Source organism: Terrapene carolina, unplaced genomic scaffold (assembly GCF_002925995.2).
Source record: "Terrapene carolina triunguis isolate 2854851 unplaced genomic scaffold, T_m_triunguis-2.0 Scaffold22, whole genome shotgun sequence".
Classification (NCBI taxonomy): Eukaryota; Metazoa; Chordata; order Testudines; family Emydidae; genus Terrapene; species Terrapene triunguis.
In genome coordinates this window covers 14828155-14842815 of record NW_020664373.1, presented here as the reverse complement: position 1 = coordinate 14842815, position 14661 = coordinate 14828155, and the positions used below count along the sequence as shown (strand labels likewise).

The following is a 14661-nucleotide window of genomic DNA, read 5'->3' as shown; positions in this document are numbered from 1 at the left end:
AATTCCAGAAATAGCCCTAGGCCTGAGAAATCCTTGCACGTAAAGGGCCCAAGAACAGGTCAGCCCAAGGACATGGTGCTCCCTCCCTATGCTGGAAATTCATGGGAGGAGAAGCTCCTTAGGTCCTCACTTGCAAACCCACACTGTGATCCAACACAATCTAGGACTCTGGGCACAGTTTTCTAAAGTGCCTAAGTGACTTAGGAGCCTACGCCCCATTTTCAATGGGACTTAGGCTCTTAAATCACTTAGGTATTTGAGAAAATTATACCATCCCTCAATCTCCAGATGATGTTGTGCTTTCTCCAGAACCAAATGTTTCATTTTAACAAACAACCTTGTTATCCCTCCCTTTGAAGTCATGCTAGATTTTCTTCCCAGGTGTGTTTCATTTCAGAACCCAGGAGGGTTGTTATTTAAAAAATAAATACATACAAACATTAACTGCACCTTCATCTGTTAGCGCATTGCTCTAATTATTCCATTAAACTCTTCTTAGAAACCTACTCCGTGCCTCACCCCCCACCTGGAGAACTCCTGAGCAATTGACCTCTACTGCAAATGGTTGCCATGCCACCCATTGCTGGAAACATGAACAGCTCTGAGCAAAACCTTTTTGGGTGTTTTTTGTTTAAGCTCTGGCATGTCAGGAGATTTAACAAAGAGCACTGCATTGATTGACATGGTAAAAACCCCCAAGGGCTTAAGAAATTCAATGTGCTAAAGGAAAGTTTAGGTTCTGAATAACATAGCATCATCTGTGCACAGATATAAAGGGAGCATAAGGGAGGGAGAGAGGGCAAGGAGGCTCTCTCCTGCTGCAGGGCCCGGCACTGTGGGATCTGTGGTCCCCAGGGTCTGTCTTGATAGCTGTGAGGGGGACTGTGAATAACCTGCTGTTGACAGTGACAGCCTTCCAACCCAAGCCTTCTGTTTGCATCAGTTGACATTCGTTTAAAATTTCCAATGTTATCTTCACCTGGAAAAGGGATATTTTTTACTAACAAAATCTAAGAATTTTCTTTATATTTCTAGTTTCCTGAAAACCAGTGGGAGCCTATGACCCCATCAGTCTGTGTGGCCCTATGCTTTGCAGGGCCTAAAGTCCAGAATCAGCCAGCAAGTGCATGGACTTTAGCATTTCCCAGAAACTTAGCAGCCATCATGGACTTAAATTCCAGCAAAGACGACTGTATTTACCCTTCCCTTTCCCTGATCTCCAAGAATAGATTCCATCCGTATGGTGGTAAATTGTTCACTCTGGAACTGAACAACCATATCTCCAAAATACCTAGAAAATGTCTCACAGCCTGAACATTCAACCATATTGAATGCTAACAATGCAACATACTCAGTCTGTCACGCACTTGAAACAGTTCTTATGATCAGAGCTTTGCGGTTGTTGTCTCACTCTGTGGAGAGGAACTCTGTCCACTTGAGCAGAGCCCCTTCTGTGCAGACTTGTAATGAGCACACCAATATTACTCCCCTCACCATCCCTACCCTCCCTTCAGACAAGAAAACAGACATGCACAGACACACAATGCAGGCAAGAAGGTACAGAACAAACAAACAGAAGAGACATTCTGTTTTCTACCTAGGAAAGGGTCTCTCCTTCTAGTAGATATCACTTGTGAGAAATCCCATTCTTGAGCTTAGATTACTTCTAAATTTTAAAAAACTTACTTTTCAAAGTTATCAAGGAAGAAGCAGACAGTCACCACTTATTTAAAAAACGTAGGCACATCAGTGTTTGCCTAATAAATGTGAGCAGCTGACGAAGCATCTTTTCCACTGAGAACTGCATGCTGCTTGGTGAATAGCCAATAAGGAAGCAGCCTCTTCCTGCATCTGATGATCTCCGTTAAAAAAAAAAAAACCTCTGTAAACTCTACCACCACCAGAATCTGGAGCATTTCAATGGGACATTTAACATTTCTCTTCATTATTTTGTTTCAGACATCATTGGCTAATGAAATGCTTGAGCAATTTAATCTCTGCTGATGTTATAACAAAGTTTCCCCAAACTGCATCACCAATTCTGCTGTCTAGTACTCAGGGTATTAAAAATATGCACTAGCACATAGAGATGCACCAGTGCAGTTACTCCTGGTTTCACCAGCGTAAGGGAGAGGATTATGGCCACACAAGCCAGCTAGCCTGCCAGGACCAGCTGTACACAAAGTGCAGTCAAAAGCACACGTAGATTACAGAATCTGGCACTACACTGTCATTTATATCTACTCTCAAGTTAAGCAAAGCACATCGTCAGATATCAAAACAGCTGGCCAAACGAAGGTGACGATTTTTGAAGACAAACAGTAGCTAGGCACCTGCCTCACACTGGAAGTCTGCCATTAGTGGCTTTGAAAAAACTTGTCGGAAACACGTATTTTTAAATAAATGGAACATGAGTGATCGGTTTCCACCAGCTGATCAAGCCATGTCCCAAACTTGTTTTGCTGCAACTGGGTTTGGAACCTGGCTTTTAAAACATGGCTGTTTGGGCAGTGAAGACAGTGCCCAAAGGAACCTCCCCGCAGAACCCATATTGAAGAATCTATCCTGTTACGGTAGGAGGTGCTCATGGTTGGCACATTAGGGGTGGTTGATATATAAGCACCCAGGATTAAACTCTCCATAAAAGAATTAAAGATACCATGTAGTAACTGCACCCACAGAGTCAGTAAGGGACTTGGGTATCATCCTTTCTCACGGGACCTTTCTCAGCTCCTTTCTCAGAGCTGCTGGGCAAAAGAAGGGTCCATGGCCAGGTCACCTTTTCCAGGCCATGCAGTCTGAAGCAACACTTGAATTAAGGGTTTCCCAGGGTAAGGTTCAGGGGCTAAGGAGGAAAAGAAACAGTGCCTTGTTAAGCAGTTGGATTTGTCTGACTTTGGCTTTGGCTACACTGGCGCTGTACAGCGCTGCAACTTGCTGCGCTGTAAAGCGCCAGTGTAATCAGAGCCTGCAGCGCTGCACACTCACTCGCAGCGCTGTAAGCTACTCCCCTCGGAGAGGTGGAGTAAATACAGTGCTGCAGCGCTGTGAAGTCCCGAGTGTAGCCAAACCCTCAGAGAGAGTCCTGGAGAAAGACACAGGCCCAAGGAAGCTGCTCCTCGGAGCTGGGAAGGCAGAGGCCTTACTTGGGGTGTCTGCCTGTATGTAGCCTGTTACAACCTCTGCTCAAGGAAACAGGACGTGTTCATTCTGTAAATACACAAATTACAGTAAGAATGTACTTTATTCTGCCTCACTGATTCCAGCTCCTAACAGGAAAATGGCCTCCAAGGCCTCAGAGGGAGGGTTCTGAGTACTTCAGGGAATTTTCTCCCAGGAGTCTGGCTGATGGGTATCACTGACATGATCAGGGTCTAATTTATCACCATCTTTGAGGTCAGCAAGGAATTTTCCCCAAGGTCAGATTGGCAGAGACCCTGAGGGGGTTTCGCCTTCCTCAGCAGCATGGGGCACAGGTCACTGGCAGGTTTAAACTAGTGTAAATAGAGGGCTCTCTGTAACTTGAAGTCTTTAAATCATGATTTGAGGACCTCAGGAACTCAGCCAGAGTTTATCGGTCTATTACAGGAGTGGGTGGGTGAGGTTCTGGGCCAGCGATGTGAAGGTGGTCAGACTAGATGATCATGATGGTCCCTTCTCGTCTTAAAGTCTAGGAGTCTATGAGAATTCATTACTGCTCAGCAAAGGGGCAATAATCCTTTTTAAAATGTACCTTTATAAAAGGGGTTTGGTTTTGCAGGAGAAACAGCAAAAACAATGACAGTCAAAGCTAAAACAACAAAGTTTGCAGAAATGAGAGCAACTTTCTTGCACTTCAGAAGAATTAATTTTAAGATGGTGTGTATCACTGCTTTTACACAGCATTTCCACTCCAAAAGCTCCAGATTCATGCCCAATTTTACTTGTATGTATGTCCCTCCATCTTTTTCTCTGTCTCTCTGCCTCTGTTTCAAGCCTGAGATTTGTCACAAGTGTTTTGATATCATGCACCCACTCTGACCTTATGGAGTTGTGCTTGGGTCTGAAAAATGACAGCGAGAGATCAGGGTTAAATGCAATTTCCTTTCCCTTTACCCATTTTCCACTATCTGTCTGCATGGTGCTCAGGTTATTAATGGAACTGACATCACTGTACAACTGACTGAGCAGTAGCAGCAGCCAGATAACAAGGGAGAAGCTGACAGCAGCAGATCTAGCCTCACAGATAAGATATAAGCAAACATGCCATGGCTATTAGCTTCAGCTCGGGCCAAAGATGAACATTTCATATGGTTACTGAGCAGAAAACCCCAATCTTCCTGAGGAGATTAATTGAGTTTGGGTTTTGAAAGATATTATTCTCTGGGGCCAAAATAAAAGTTTATTGGAGGAAGAAGTGTTGGACTTGTAACTATGTATTGTCAATCCAACCGCAAGTGAAGATTTCTTTTTAATCCAGGAAAAAAGCGTAAAATACTTTCACACTGAAAGGAAAGTCTGCCACTCGTTTTATCTGCCAGTTGAAATGTTATCCTTAACACTGTCATTTTCCAGACGAACGCAGAAGGGTGTTAACTTCAGCGTCCTGGCAAAATTCCAGTCTGGGTTACTACAGTGACCTTTCCAGATTCCCTTCCTCATTTCCAATGAATACAGTACTCTTCACTTCCTTCCTTCAACCTGTCATGTAGTGCTCTTCTCTGCACACATTCATGAGCATAGTAGGAAAAGGATTAACCACTTTGTAAAGACAAATCTGAGTTGAATGGTGGTATGTTTATTGTCCTCTAAACCTGTAGGGCAGTTCAGAAACACAGTTAAAACATGGTTCAGCCCCACTACACATTCCAGATCATATTTTAACTGTATCAGTAGACTAACCTTTTGCAGCCAGGTCCCCCAACGGTGTAGTTGTTACAATATAGCTTGGCATCTTAATCTTTAATGTCTACATCAGAGCACTGCCACAACGCAAGACTACAGAAATACTAAAATATTCCACTGCAGCAAAATCATCACTGAGGCTCAGTCTGCACTAAAGACAGGGTAGATAGGTTCGTGATTAAAAGCACAAATCTGGAAGGGAGAAGCCTGGGTTCAAAGGTTTCTAAAGGCACAAATAGGAGTTCGGCACCTAACTCCTAGTGAGTTCCATCTCTGCCTTTGAATGTTTCCCCCTCGGTTCCCAGGTCTTTCTGAAGTAAGGTGTCACTGAACAAGAGTAAACCTAGCAGGGTCCATTAATGTTTCTAAAGTAGATTTAAGGTTTGTGAAGTGCTTTTAGATCTTTGGATTGAAGGTGCTATATAAGCATAAAGGAAGGGGTGGGGTCTTTAGTTTTGGGACTCACTCCTATATATGGTCCGGCAGAGCCTGGTTTTGTTAACTTTTCAGACACACTGAAACATCTATCTTTTCCTTCTCTTTTCTCAAGCTACTGATGGGTGGGCTGAGGCTCAGGACTGGTTAATCTGCAGAAGTAATTTTGCATTATTTGATTTATAACCTAAGGCAGTGTTTCCCAAACTTGGGATGCCGCTTGTGTAGGGAAAGCCCCTGGCGGGCCGGGCCGGTTTGTTTACCTGCCGCGTCCACAGGTCTGGCTGATCGCGGCTCCCACTGGCCACAGTTCACTGCTCCAGGCCAATGGGAGCTGCTGGAAGCAGCGCGGGCCGAGGGACGTACTGGCCGCTGCTTCCAGCAGCTCCCATTGGCCTGGAGCGGCGAACCGCAGCCAGTGGAAGCCGCGATCGGACAGAACTGCGGACGCGACAGGTACACAAACCGGCCCGGCCCGCCAGGGGCTTTCCCTACGCAAGCGGCGTCCCAAGTTTGGGAAATACTAACCTAAGGGATAAACACAAACAATAGGCTGGTGCTTATAGACATTTTATTTCTGAAAGCCAGACAGAAATGGAAAGCATTATTATTTAAACCATATTAGGCCTGGTCTACACTAACACCCCAATTCGATCTAAGGTACGCAACTTCAGCTACGTGAATAACGTAGCTGAAGTCGACATACCTTAGTTCGAATTTACCGCGGTTCAGACGCTGTCCACACGCGGCAGGCAGGCTCCCCCGTCGACTCCGCGGTACTCCTCTCGCTGAGGTGGAGTACCGCAGTCGACGGCGAGCACTTCCTGGTTCGACTTATCGCATCCAGACCAGACGCGATAAATCGAACCCGGAAGTTTGATTGCCAGCTGTCGAACTACCGCGGTAGTGTAGACCTGGCCTTAGATGAACAAGCTATAAACTAGTGCTGGGCAGGAAATGGTTTGCCTTTCTCATGAACATTTTCAAAATTTTTACATTTATTCCCATCCTGAATAAGGACAAGGTGTCAAAATCTCAAAAATATTCAGGAGCAGAAAACTCCCCAAAAAAGTTTTGGTTCAGATCAATCAAAATGTTATGTCTGATCATTTCAAAGCATTTAATCTCAATTTTGATAATTTTCTAACAATTTTTAAAAATATAATTAGCTTACATTTCTATCTGAAAAGTCATTTTGGAACTAGAAAACCAGAAGTTTTCATTTTGAAAATGTCAAAACAAATTTTGTTTTGAGAATTTTGGGGGAGGGAGAGGGTTTGACAATTTGTGTCAAAAAAAACTGTCAAAGCCACCCTTTTCCCCATAAACAGTTCTGGTTTTGACAAATTGACATTTTTTGACAAAAGAAACATTTTGGTGAAAACTTTGTGACTAGCTCTTCTTTAAACATAGTTTCAGAACAGTTTTGGCTCCTGTCACTGACCAGGAATACCATATTTAAAGCATTTAAAATTGGTTCAGCTAAAATGGTTATGACTCTTATTCAGTAAGGTGCCTAAGTAGTCCAATTGACTTCAACGGGGTTGACTTCAATCAGAATACACAAGTGCTTAAGGCACATGCTTAAGTACCTTTTTGAATTGGGGCCTTTGTTCCTATTATAGATAGTCCTAAATTACTCCAGGCATTGGTTTGTAAAGGCCATTGACCTGATCTGCACCACAGAGGTCAATGGGAATTTTGCCTCAGTTTATATTGCTTGATTCTGTTCCCAGTGAAGTCAATCAGACTTGTGCCATTGACTTCACTGGGAACAGAATCAAGCAATGTAAGCTGAGACTAAACTAAGAAACATAGCAGAGAATTATGCGTATGTTTTTCTATGACTCTGCCCTATCAGTCTTCAGACTGGGAGAGATGGGATTGGAAACAAATATTGTAAATAGGACTTTCTTAGAGAAAGGTAAAACCGGGCAGCAGTCAAATCCAGTAGGCAACAATATTACTTCAGAGTGACCTTGGGATTTGTGCTCTGTAACCTAGAAAGGTTAATTATGTTACAGAAAGATCTTATTACAGAAGCACAAGATATTTTGGCTTGTCATTTGTACTTAAAATTTTGAAAATAGTGCTTCATCAAAACAAATAAAATAACTTCATAAAAAGCAGTAAATTTTCATACTTTTGGAAAATATGTTTGGATATATAGATCTTGAATCTTACTCTCAAGCCCCCCATTAAACTCAAGTACAAGGGGCATTTTAAGGGAGGAAAACAAAGGGGTGAGCAAAAAATTAATTTATCTTGCCCATGTCCAAGAAACACTTCTCACAATGATCATCTGCCAGTGAATTATCATTTCTGAAGAAGCAGCAATAAATTACGATTTTAAAAATTAGGATCCTCATTAGGACATGATTACAAGAGTCATGTTTATGTAGTTTCAATTTTGGATTCTCTTTTCTCTCTGCAGGTCCATCCTTAGGAAATGCAGCTGTCAGTATCATTAGGCTGATATAGCAGTCTGCTATCAACACTTCCATTGTCAGGAAAAGAAAAGGCCCTTTTTGCACATTTGTCAGCTTTCCCAATAGGCTGCAAGGTGACTCAGAGCTGGGCCAGCACAAGAGCTATTGAAGAGGTCTCTCTCCGCATGACTGACATAATGCATACAGCACATGCCAAAGACACCCATTGAGCTGCACTCATCTGAATAATTTAGCTATACTTAAAAATGAAGGCAAAATTTAATGACCCTCACAAAATAGGGAGTTTAAAAAGTGAGAGCAGGAAGCAAAATGGGTTTTAAAAAGAGAAAAATCAGAGGCCTCCATCTAAGACTCAAAGGATTGACAGGAACAGTTTAAACAAATCCTTGATTATAGCCAAATAGAGTATAATAAAGTAAGACTAACAGAAGAAAAAGGAAACAGAATATGAAAGCATGGTGCCAGATACTAGACTCTGATTTAACTATGATTTTTAGAAATACCATGAGCTCCATCCAGAGAATTAGGTGAGAATTGCATGTTAAAAAAACAACACCCAAGCCTGTTAGGATCCGTTTCTTTGGGTGTTTTGTTTTTGGTTGGGAGAGGGCATGGGGGGATAGGCTGCTTTCAGTAGAACTGGTTTCAATTCATACTTACAGCATAGGGGTTTGAAATGATTAAAAGACAGGGTTTTTATTACGTGGTCTTATTCCAGAGGGAAAGAAACACTTAAATTCCAGCGTATTCCAAGAGGAAAGGTGAGATTCCTTGAGATAGAGAGCACAAGGATGCAGAAGAAGTGCTCAAAAGGCCACATAAGCTTATACTTGCTAAAAAGGCCAATTTTCAAAAGTTAGGGTATGTCTACACTACGGGATTAATCCGAATTTAGATAATTCGAATTTGGGAAACAGGTTGTATAAATTCGATTGTGCGCGGCCACACTAAGCACCTTAATTCGGTTTTTAACCACATTAATTCGGTGGTGTGCGGCCACACTACCCCATTAATTTAACCACAGTAATTCGGTGGTGTGCGGCCACACTAACCCTAATTCGAATTAACAAAATCAATTTAGGCGCTACTCCGCTCGTCGAGGTGGAGTACAGAAATCGATTTTAAGTGCCCTTTAATTCGAATTAACTGGCTCTGCAGTGTGGACGGGTGAAGGGTTAATTCGGATTAACGCAGCTAAATCCGAATTAAAGTCGTAGTGTAGACCAGGCCTTAGACTGAGCTGGCTGCTCTCCCAAAACCAAACTACGGCAGTGATTCTATCATAGGGATCCGCTCCAAAGCCTGCCTAAATCAATGGGAGTCTTTCCATTGACTTCAGTGAGATTTGGGTCAGGCTTCTAGAAGGTTGTTGTTCAGCTGACCCCTGGCACTATCTGCAGTAAATACGTGGAAGCTGGTATTGAGGCGATCCCTATCACAAGCAGAATCTGCAGTATCCTCGTTGAGGTGATCAGTAAGCCTATCAAGCCATTTGCAATACAGTGGAGTCACCTAAACATAAAGACATATGAGCCCATCAAGATCATGTTAGAAGAAGAGAATTTTTTCAAGAACATTTTCAATGCACAAAACCAAAACATACAAACAAAAGGTCTTTTACCTGTTGCACAATAAAGGAATAAGCCTGCTACAGCCTAACTGTCCATGGACTAAAAAGGGACTAAATACCAGGGAAACTGACCTAATACAGTAGAAATGGTAAACAGGAAAATAACAACAACAATTAACTCCTTTCATTCCAATGTGGTTTGCAAACTCAAAAACAAACAAACAAACAGAAAACAGCTGAACAAACTATAGACAAAACAGGCTATATGAAATGCAGCCATTTCTGGGTAAAATGCAGGTGCTGTTTAACTGCACACAGTAACTCTACACTACATGTCATTATGAAATAGTATGGCCAAGTGGATAGAGCAATGGATTTGAACTCAGGAGAGTTTCCCTGAGGTCAGATTGTAATCACCCATAGTTGGATTTGTCCTCAAGTTAACAATCTTATTCTTATAAAAATGCCATGAGACACTTACATTACCACAGCAGCCAGAGCAGTTATTTTACATGTCACTGGGCACAATGCAGGCATAACGGGGTGACATTCTATGGGCTGTGTTATACAGAAGGTCAGACTAGTGGTTCCTTCTGGCCTTTCATCTGAAACATGGTGTCTCCAGCAACACAGAACTCTCTGTTATAATGCTGAGCTTTGGCTCAGTACTGACCCAGAAGTCAGAGGGCTACCTAGGAATCCACAGCGATATACTTTATGCAGATGTTCCTCATCTCAAGCACTGACCCAAAACAACCTCTCAACTTGTGAGCTCTGACAGGATCACAGCAGCATTGTGGACACAGGCAATGACACAATGTGGACACATTTAGACAGATGCACTTTCTGTGTATCAAACCAGTAAATAAATACTGGTAAAACCACCAAATTTTCTGTTTGATATGTTATTGTATTAAAGTAAAAAGAGAAAAAAATGGAAGGGGGAAGATGTGTAAAGCTGATCATACATTGGTGCAAGCAATCTACTTATTAAAGTTCTAGGGATCTGACACATGGTAAGTCTCCCATTTATCCAGTAAATTATTTTATCAAGGGGTTTTATTTATTCATTTAACATGTGCCCATCCAAAGCTCTTGGCACAGTTATAAAATATATCAATAGAAATACCACAGTAAATAAAGAAGTGGTTCAGGACTGTTTAGAAAAGCTGGATGTGCACAAGTCCCTGGGGCCGGATGCACTGCATCTGAGGGTGCTAAAGGAGTTGGCCGATGTGATTGCACAGCCATTGTCTTTGAAAACTCATGGTGATCGGGGGAGGTCCCGGATGACCGGAGAAAGGCTAATGTAGTGCCCGTCTTTAAAAAAGGGAAGGAGGAGGATCTGGGGAACTACAAGCCAGTCAGCCTCACCTCAGTCCCTGGAAAAATCATGGAGCAGGTCCTCAAGGAATCAATTTTGAAGCACTTTGAGGAGAGGAAACTGATCAGGAACAGTCAGCAAGGGCAAGTCATGCCTGACTAACCTAATTACCTTCTATGATGAGATAACTTGCTCTGTGGATGAGGGGAAAGCAGTGGACGTGATATTCCTTGACTTTAGCAAAGCTTTTGATATGGTCTCCCACAGTATTCTTGCCAGCAAGTTAAAGAAGTATGGGCTGGATGAATGGACTATAAGGTGGATAAAAAGCTGGCTAGATCGTCGGGCTCAACAGTTAGTGATCAATGGCTCCATGTCTAGTTGGCAGCCGGTATCAAGCGGAGTGCCCCAAGGGTCTGTCCTGGGGCCGGTTTTGTTCAATATTTTCATTAATGATCTGGAGGATGGCATGGATTGCACCCTCAGCAAGTTTGCAGATGACACTAACCTGGGAGGAGTGGTAGATACGCTGGAGGGTAGGAATCAGATACAGAGGGACCAAGACAAATTAGAGGATTGGGCCAAAAGAAATCTGATGAGGTTCAACAAGGACAAGTGCGGAGTCCTGCACTTAGGACAGAAGAATCCCATGCACTGCTACAGACTAGGGACCGAATGGCTAGGCAGCAGTTCTGCAGAAAAGGACCTAGGGGTTACAGTGGATGAGAAGCTGGATATGAGTCAACAGTGTGCCCTTGTTGCCAAGAAGGCTAATGGCATTTTGGGCTGTATAAGTCGGAGCATTGCCTGCAGATCGAGGGACATGATCATTCCCCTTTATTTGGCATTGGTGAGGCCTCATCTGAGTACTGTGTCCAGTTTTGGGCCCCACACTACAAGAAGGATGTGGAAAAATTGGAAAGAGTCCAGCGGAGGGCAACAAACATGATTAGGGGGCTGGAACACATGACTTATGAGGAGAGGCTGAGGGAACTGGGATTATTTAGTCTGCAGAAGAGAAGAATGGGGGGGGGGGATTTGATAGCTGCTTTCAACTACCTGAAAGGGGTTTCCAAAGAGGATGGATCTAGGCTGTTCTCAGCGGTAGCAGATGACAGAACAACGAGTAATGGTCTCAAGTTGCAGTGGGGGAGATTTAGGTTGGCTATTAGGAAAAACTATTTCACTAGGAGGGTGGTGAAGCACTGGAACGGGTTACCCAGGGAGATGGTGGAATCTCCTTCCTTAGACGTTTTTTAAGGTCAGGCTTGACAAAGCCCTGGCTGGGATGATTTAGTTGGGGATTGGTCCTGCTTTGAGCAGGGGGTTGGACTAGATGACCTCCTGAGGTCCCTTCCAGCCCTGATATTCTGTGATTCTATGAATAAACACTTTGAACCCATGTCGAAATATCCACCCAGATCTCTACAAAACTAAGACTGCCTCACCATACTATTCTTTATTGGCAGGGTTGGTGTCTATCTGTAAACTTCAGTGTAAACCTACAATCTGAAGCCTTAAATAATCCTAGAAAATTACCTTGCTTCCTGGATGTCTTTTTGAGAAAGATGCCAATCTCTCCTGAGAAGGATGCTCCCTATATATTCTGCCAATATTGCCCAAACTACTCAAATAAAGCTGACATTTTGTGTGTTGGTTTTAAATATATCATATTATTGTTTGATGTAATTTTTTAATTTTTTTAAAAGAACAGTCATAATGAAATAAGCTTTGGGGGTTGTTTAAAACACTTCTGGATTAAGAGGATTTAAGATAGATGGGGCTTTTTAAAAGTATTATTTTATCAGGTCATTTCACTTTGTATCCCACTTACGCCCTATTATGGGATTGTGTCTAATATGCTAAAAATCACACAAGACATGTGAATTCTTATAAAAAATATGTTCTACAGTAATGATCCAAAAAGGTGACAGCTGTCAATGATATTACTGTGATTTTTGAATAATCATTTTAATATAATAAATAAATAAATAAATAATACTTTAAATATATTTTGCTCTTATAAGCCTGCTCCTGTTCCCATTGAAGTAAATTGTTGAAGTCCCATTCACTTCAACTGAAACAGTGCATATATTACTGTACCATATTGTAGGGTTTTTATATTAGCTCTGAATTTAGTCTGCCAGGCACATTTTGTATGTATCAGAAGGACATATGACCAATATGGTTTTTGGCTTCTTACGGACTTTATGGTACTTTTACCACCTTCTCCTACTGGCTCTCTTCTGTTCAGCCTTCTGCTATATCTGATAGGCGGCTGACAGAAGTAGTGCGGGAGAGTGGTTAAGTAAATAATTTAGTAGAGAAATAAGACCAGACTCTTATGATATTATTAGAAAAGTTGCTATTTGGAAAAAAATATGTACAAGGCCTCTTTCCCTCTTCAAAGACCAAAAATGGCATCAATTCACCCTGAGTTGGGCAAGTATCTATATTAGATACACTAGTATCTATATTAGATATAGTCAGACAGTTAGTTTGTTCATTTCCTAAACTTCACAAGCTGTGTAAAAATATGTGGGTAATTGGTGGCTCAAATGGTAATACACTCCATTTGCTATCAGGTTAGCAAGAACCATAGTGAGACGCTGCTACCCTTGGCTTTGGTGCTCTGAATGATTCACTCATCCATCTATACATTCCTAATGTGTTCTTGAGAAAGGCAGCATGAAGCAAAGATGTTGCATACTGAATTTAAAACTTTCCAAAGATAAAATAACTTCCACAGCCTTTTCATCTGATTTCTCAAAAAGCTTTGAAGACTGCTTTTCTTAAATCAAAACTGCTATTTTTATTCAAGCACAGCAAGTGGGACATAATTCAGCTCTGCTTGCATATAATTCTGTTCAGAAAGGGTGTTTGTCAATTGAATGCTGTCCAATCACTTCCACAAATAAAGTGAAGAGCCCATCCTCTCCTCCTATGAGTTCACACATTTTTAAGGTATGTCAACACTGTAAAAAAAAAGAGAGAGAGAGAGACTGACCCCTTGGCAGTGACTCTTAGAGTCTGGGTCAGTTGACTCAGGCTCAATGGGCTCATGCTATGGGGCTAAAAGTAGCACTATAGACGTTTAGGCTCGGGCTTGGAGCCCAGGCTCTGAGAGCATCCCCTTGCTGGATTTCAGAGCCCAGGCTTCAGCCCAAGCCCAAATGTCTACACTGCTATTTTTAGCTCCAGAGTGTGAGCCCACGTCCGTTGACCCAGGCTCTGACACTTGCAGTCGTTTTTTGCAGTGAAGACAAATCCAGATTGTTGCTCTGTGTGCTGCTCCCTGTTTTCTGAGATCACTTTCCATGTCTCACATAGTGTAAGTGAGGGATGGAGGGACCTGGTTCAGGAAGCCTTGGATACTTTCTAACATCCAATTCACCCTCTGCACTATAATGTCACACAATGTTTAAGTTATCATGAAGGGAAGTGCCAATCTTGAGAATGATGTGATATCATTGCATTTGGGGACTGCTGATTCACTGGAATGGTGACGTCATCTTGGAAGTACTGTTTTCAGGGGGTAGACTTCCAACAGTGACATCAAAGAAGATGCCAGATATAACATCTTCATATACCCATTGCTAAATTGGAGCCTCCTCCTTCCAAGTACTGGACATCCTAAACAATTTAAACTTAAAAATATTTTATAGTAGTATTATTCATTTGTACTATGGTAGCACCTAGAAAGCACATTCAAGGATCATTGTGGTAGGCACTGTACTGGCAAATAATGAGGAAGACAGCTCTGCCCCAGAGAGCTCACAATCTCCATGTCAGTCAGGGTGTAAGAAGTGGACAAAACAAACAGGGTGAACATGGGAGGAAATGAGATAACAAAATTAACAGCTTAGCAGAAAAGTAGGAGTTCAGGTTTCTCAGCATTAGAACATAAGAGCGGCTATACTGGGTCAGACCAAAGGTCCATCTAGCCCAGTATCCTACAAGTGTAGGCAAACAGATTGCCAATGTGCATTTCTAAAATA

The 14661-nt window shown here is 42.2% G+C and overlaps 1 protein-coding gene across 1 annotated transcript in view; it reads right to left on the bottom strand.

Annotated features, from left to right (window-relative positions):
- LOC113406061 (phosphate-regulating neutral endopeptidase PHEX) overlaps positions 1 to 14661 on the bottom strand; it is a gene marked incomplete at its 5' end in the record, with an annotated part of 117396 nt that overhangs the window by 44621 nt on the left and 58114 nt on the right. The window lies entirely within an intron of this gene.